Raw genomic sequence first — 7,207 nt, 5'->3', positions numbered from 1 at the left:
CACTCTCATAAAAAGGGGCGTGTCACGGGCAAACCAGTAGAATTGTGGAATGACAGAGACTGGGAGCATATAGTACACATAAGCATACACAGTCGCAAAAAATGACGTGGTATTCGCAGAGACCTGTGTCTACTGAGCAAATTTGGGGTCATTCGCTCAACCAGCAGTCACTGCAGTGCATACCACTTTCTATGTGAAGGGGCCATCACAGAACATGTGACTGTTTTTCTGCACAAAGTCCCAACTTACTCCAGTAAGAGACATTATTAAATAATGATGACAAAATGGTGATAAAACTCCTTAATTAGTATACAAAATATAACAGCACAATGCAACCCAAGTCCAAATATAAGTCAAGTTGCAAACAGTAGCAGATTAGAACCAAGGATAAAAACCTTTGTAGAGTTTTTGCATCACCAACTGACAATACGACACAGTTTGTATCTTGAATAGAATAGAATTGTCATTGTACATGTACAATGACACTGTGGGTGCTCCACACCAACTGCGCAGGACATATAAGTAGTGACGCAACAGGAATAAATAACAAACGAAGAATATGTGCAAAATAAGAGGAACAGCAGGGTTTCATTCAGGGGTTTTAGCTGCATATATACAAGAAGTTAGAAATATAAACCATATTGCTACAGCTGGAATTGTATAGCTATATATGCTGTGAATAATAGGAACATTGTAACACAGAAAACACTGACCTCAAGCTCCACACGGCTTGCTAACCCATTAATCTCTTTGCCATTAGCCCTGTAAACCAATCAACTTAGTCTATTTTAGGTGCAAAGCAATATTTATTATTTGTTGCCTTTCAGAATAAATACTACTTTTATTTTTGGAAGATTAAGTCAGAAACATTAAATCCTTATTTTGGCACAAAAAGAAACATTTCTGTCCTAAACCACGCCTCCTGGAGCCTCAGGACTCCAAAATTTGAACATGATAGGTCGTGCCGGGCTATGATTTCAGAATATTATGAGTCTTTTTTTTTAATGGAAGGCACTGAAACAATATCCTGTTAATAGTCAAAAGGAAGACTAAATTCTCCAGAGAGGAATTACACAGAAGTGTGTCCTGTGTTAGATGAAATAGGGTTGGGTACGCAGCTTCTTTGGTATGTGGAATTTGGTATTCCCAAATGTAAATTTGAATACAGAAAAGCTGTGTGGCCAAATAAGACGCAAGATTTAATTTCAAAGATGACAAAAGGGTAAACGATCCCTGCCTCTAAGTTATTCTCATATAACCTGCTGGGCTACTGATTAAAATCAGCAAAAAAGACGACACTAAGAGTATTTTTACATTGATTAATCAACTTTCAGAACTTTAACCACAGAAAACAGTGTCTTTGATCCATTGGTTTACTTTGGTATTATACGGAAACTGCGTGGAAATGCCCATTACATGTGGATATTTCCACATCTCCAACATTTAAAAAAAAAAGTTTGATTCTTGAACAAAATTCCCTTGCAAATACAAATTTCAGTAATCATTAAGTTACATACAGTGTTGTGACATGAAACTAACGCAAACTGAGAATGTGACAGTTTGCTTTCACTGTTGGAATATGAAATTAACATAACACATGCAATCTAAATCACCATTTAATCTTCAATCTTTTGTAAAATTATATTGCTGTTATTGATCGCAGTATGTGTGATAAAGTCCATGCAAAGATTCGGTCAGATTGGCACCGTGTTAAGGAGATACAGACATATATACATAAATACACGATGATGATCACTGCTTCACGGATATTTCTGTGACGTTCGGTAGTACGATCTATGTTGTCATAGTAATTTATCATGAGCAATTTAATAATTCCAGCTTAACTGGTTAAATTGCAATGATCAATTCAATTCACCAAATCACAACAACAGTAGCCTAAAGCCGCTTTATATTGTAAAAACAATAAACAACGTCGTTTGAGCAAGCATTTGGCAACAGTGGGAAAGAAAAACTCCCTTTTAACAGGAAGAAACCTCTGGCAGAAGCAGGATGAGGGAGAGGGAGATGAGAGGAAGACAGGATAAAAGATGCGCTGTGGAAGAGAGCCAGAGATGAATAATAACTCATAATTAAATGCATTAGCAGTTCACTCCTGATACAGAAGATAATCAATAGGGAGCCTTGTAAGATGTGAAATATTAGTAAATGCTATTACTAATTTATTGTTCAGAAAAGTTCATCTGATTCATTTCTTACTCATCTGTCAGGTTTTATACATTTTCTGTCACTTACATTGTATCAGTATTGTTAGCTACTTTGACACTTTTGACATTGATACACTACAGCTTAACACTGTAAACAGAATATTAAAGCAGCCTTTGTGAATTTAATAGATGTAGATCTGTGTTATATGCTAATCTGTTGATAACCACTGACTGCAATATCAAATGCAAGGCTAATCATATTTAACACTATACTGCTTCTTTTGCAGTGTTAATATATTCCTTGGCTTTTTGGTGCAAATGTTGTTTAAAACATTTATCTTGCAGCTACTGTGTTTCTAGCGTAACTTCAATTGTAGGCAAAAGTGAAGAAAACAAAATAAAGCTTTCAGTGAACTTTGTGAGCTTTTGTGTTTTTTTAGTTTTGGTTTCCTGGTAATGAGGAAAAGAGAGGGCATAATATTTCCTTTAAACTGATTTGTTTCATAATGGAACAATCCATCTTGCATGAACATGATTGAGGTTAACAGCTAAGAGTGCTTCTCTTTGGTCAGTCGTGGCAAAGTGCATTTCCACGGGTGCATGGATAAACACGCAAGAGATGACCCAAGGCTCTTCTGAGTCCAAGAGTGTGCTGCTCACCGCCAGCAGGAAATTAAACATCCAACTTTGCAAATACATGTCAGCGCCTTGCAGTTGCCATGGAGACTGACAGTCACCTCAGCCAAAGAACACTCTAGGGAAAGAGCTGAAGAGTTTCAATTTAATGATGACTTTTTCCTTCTGTAGCAGCCACTCATCAATTACCCACAACAACAGAGACACCTCCCTGCTGATTAGCCAAGGGCTGACCACTTTAACAAGCAAGGGGACGGCTCAAATCCCCGACGCAAGTATTCAAAAGAGTTCAACAAGAGTATTCTGACATAAGGATAGCCTTCTGCCATTCTACTGTCAGAATAAAGACTCCTTAACTTGATGAACAATCCTGTTTATTTAAGATTACCACTGTAACTGTGTTTGGAGAGAAATATATTAGGCAGCTAAAATAAGTAATTATTATTTAAATAATAATCATTTTAATAAACTGGGACCTTTTTAAAAAGTGTGTCCATGAGGACATAAAGGATCTTTTCTCTACAATATACACTCTAACTCAACTAGATCATCATTTATATTTGTAATGGTTATGTTTAGAGATTTATAATAGTTTCCTTTGAATTAGGAAGAGTAATAAATGACTCATTTTACCAACAGTAATATTTATTTTATCAATATAAAACCTCAAAGTCAACAGCGTAGTAGCAATTCTGTAAGCTAATATAAGGCTGTGTACACTGTGAAATTTTCACTTGAGATATCGAAGATTCGCTACCTCACATACCTTGTCCCTCATTGTAGTGTAAAGGTGAGTTTTAAATTGGTACAATATGAAGGGACAAGACTAAAGATATGTGAAGTATGCATAGTTTTCCACTAAAAAGTGTAAAACTGATGGGTGGGGTATAACGAGATGAGAGTGAGGGAAAAAAAGGATCACAACTTTAATATATTGGCTACTCTATATTGGCCCCCAGAATTTAATTTCAAAGCCCTGTCCTCATCCAAAATCCTGAATGATCTATCCTCATTGTATCTCAAAAAGGCGGCCTCAAAGTACCCTATTATCCTGATGGCGCTTCCAAAACTACAATAGAAGGCAGAGTGCTCAGACTGTTGAGCCTGGTTGGACATGGTGTGTCCATCCTTTTTAAGCCAGTCGGTGTGAAAAGCACAATTAACTTGCAACATACAGTGTGAGAGACTGTCGCCAAAGTGCTTGCTCATAGGGGGTCATATGTTTGTTGGGTTTTTCTCTGTATCTATGAAGCGCCTTGAGGTGACTTTTGTTGTGATTTGACGCTATATAAATAAAATTGAATTGAATTGAATTGAATTAAATGTGCATCTAATTTATCTTATTGTCTGTACTGCTAAACTTGTTTGTGATGCAGCAGATTTAATCACAAATGTTGAAGCCAAATGGCCTGGCCTAGTGCATGATGATCAAATGTATCAGGAGTGTAGCTTGAGCAACAGATTTGCAAATGTAAATTCAATATATTATATTTTCTTTCCATTCTTAAACCAATCTTAAAATGTATCCAGTTATAAATACAGGAGAGCTTGATGGCTATAGGGGACACCCATGATGTCAGCCCTCTGTGCTGACTCGTTAACCTGACCCTGAGCCACGCCCCGGTTCATGTTGGAAGAACACATTATATTTTTTCTTTTATTTATTTTTCTTCATTCACTACAAAATCAACAAATTCCTGGTCTGTCTTTCAAATGTGACGCTCCGAGTATCTTATTTCTTTTCTGTTTTTGTCTTTTTTTTGTCTTTTTTTTTTTTTTTGCTGTAGTGAATCTCATCCAGAGGAAATATATTGATTGAATACTAAGGCATATTTAAACTGTCATGGTTCCTGGGTATGAAGTTTTGCTTAAAAGATTTTTTAACAGATTTTTCAGTGTTGTTGTAATTATGTTTTGGTTATGTGCTGGTAGGTTTTTAATGGTAATCTAGTCCTCGAGTTTTATTAAATGTCTATTTCCAGTTCATGTTGGGGTATTTGGGTTTTTTCTCTTGTTATTTTTCTTAGCCAACCTTGTGTTTCCCTGCCTTCCCTGTGTGTTGTCTAGTCTCCGTCTCTGTATCTGTTGCTGCAGTGTCATCGTCTGTTATGCATTCTGTTCGGTTTTGTTTAGCCTTGTGTCATTAGTTTAGCAGTATTCCCAAGTATCTCCCTTCATCCTTATTAACTCGTGTGTATTTCAATCCTGGATTTTCTTTGTTCTTTGACATGTAGTCGTCAAACATCCCCACATAGTTGTGTTCCCTGTGTGTTTTGTGGCATGTCCTTGACATATACATTAGTAAGTTTCTGGCTCCAGAGTTACCTGGGTTTCATAGTAAATAATAATATACTGCAATAATAACAGTGTGCAATACAAATACACTTATTCTTCTTTTTTATTACTAAGTTATTATACTGTGTTGTGTTGTTTGTGTTGCGTTGTGATGTGTCATATCGTGTCGTGTTAGGACAGTTTTCCAATTTCATTGTACTACTGTATTATGTATGACTGTGCAATGACAATAAAGAGTTATCTTATCTTATCTTAAAATGTTTTAAAGAGATTTCTGTTAAGTTTAAGCGTTGTCTCAAGTCCCGCACTTTGATCCACCTACAGGCCTAAATTAAAGGCTACATAAGTTTGAAAATATACCAATACACCAAGACGGGTGGTTTCAGTGATGAAATATACTTTTAATGGAAATAATACAGTAATGAAATTAAAAAAAAACAAGGCTGTCAGTGACCTAATGGTGTTTTGAAATCAATATCAACAAATGAAAAGTGAGAGAGGCTGGGATGGACTTAACAGTATCTTAGGGCCCTAACAAAGCGGAATAAAAAATACATTACACATCAGCTTCACAACCCAGAGTGCTGAACTATAAAGGAAATGTGGAAGAGGGGACCCACCCCCAGGGAGGCCACACTGTTTCTGTCAATAATCTGCACTATGGACATCCAGCCCAAGACCAAGTGCCTAACAGTCATATTAAATAGTAACATCAACAGTAACATTTATTCCCAAACCAAAAATGCTAAATCTACACACACAAGTACAAACAGTATTAAAAATTCGTTGTAGGCGGGTGGAGCAGATCACCTACTGATTGGAAGGCTGGTGGTAGCAAGATACTAAGCCCAAGTTGCTCTCTGATGCATCGATCGGAGCATGAATGTGTGTAAATGTTAGATACACTCCATATATAAAAGAGTATAGAAAAAAAAGTGCTTGTGTGAATGAGGCAAGTTGTGTAAAGCACTTTGAATGCTGAGATAGAGTAGATAAGTGCTATATAGGAACCAGTCTGTTTATTTACTCTCAGAGAAAAGGCCACTGCAGGTTATACAGTTATACATAATTAGTGTATATTTATCAATTGTCATCTAATAAGTACACCAAAGCCACTCAGAAAAGTGAAAGGACACTTTATTGCAACTATTTCTAGTTGAAAGAGCTGAAATAAATAGACAGTGTATCAGTTATCTGTCTTTTTACATTACCTTGTTAATTTTATTCACATATTCAACTTTCTGTTTTCCAGATATTGCATCTGCAGATTTATCATTTTCACATAATGGTTGCCTTTATCTACCAGTATGTTAGGCTGTTTGACAAGTTTAAGGACCTTGGGGGAAAAAATCTATATTATCACATCTAAGCCTTATGCTTAGTCTCTGTTTATATCTCTGTTTCTGTAACATAAATCACAAGCTGAGATTTTCCCAAGACACCACCCATCAGCTCGATGGTGCATGCTTTAAAAAAACACGCACACAAATGTTTGATAAGGACTTTTTTATTCAAGATGTTACCGTAAGAGACATTAAAATCAATGCAGTAGAAGAAGAAAAAACAACAACAAAAAATATACAATAAAATAGAAAAAGATTTGATGTGGCATACAGCTGGCATTGGTTTACACACAGGAACAGCAAAAGAAATGGATGGATGTTTCACAAACACTGCCACAAAAGACTGCCAAGAACAGTCAACTCATTGCTGTTAATTCACATAATCCTTGTGTTTTGTATAACACCATAAATTCTGCGTTCTGAGAAAGAAAATAGTTCACACTCAGCTGATGGACTATCTAAGTTTCAATTTTCAGAAGCTGTTTAGTCCAGCTTAAGCTGTTTTAAAGCACAGAGACAGCTCTCATAAAGGTTATGAACAACATTTTTTTAGCGACATACTGTGGTAAACATGTATTGCTTGTTTTGTTGGATCTGACTGCTGCATTTGACGCGTGGATCATGGATCTCTTGACTACAGCATTGTGTGGGAATTTCCGGCTTGGCCTTTTGTGGATAAAATCATATCTCTAACAGGAGCTTTTGTGTTAGGTTGGGTTCGGTCTCATCCTTGGTCCCCCTTTGCCATGGGGTGTATCGCATGGGCCA

Source organism: Neolamprologus multifasciatus, chromosome 22, assembly GCF_963576455.1.
Source record: "Neolamprologus multifasciatus chromosome 22, fNeoMul1.2, whole genome shotgun sequence".
NCBI lineage: Eukaryota > Metazoa > Chordata > Actinopteri > Cichliformes > Cichlidae > Neolamprologus > Neolamprologus multifasciatus.
Note: the sequence above shows the minus strand (reverse complement) of the source record.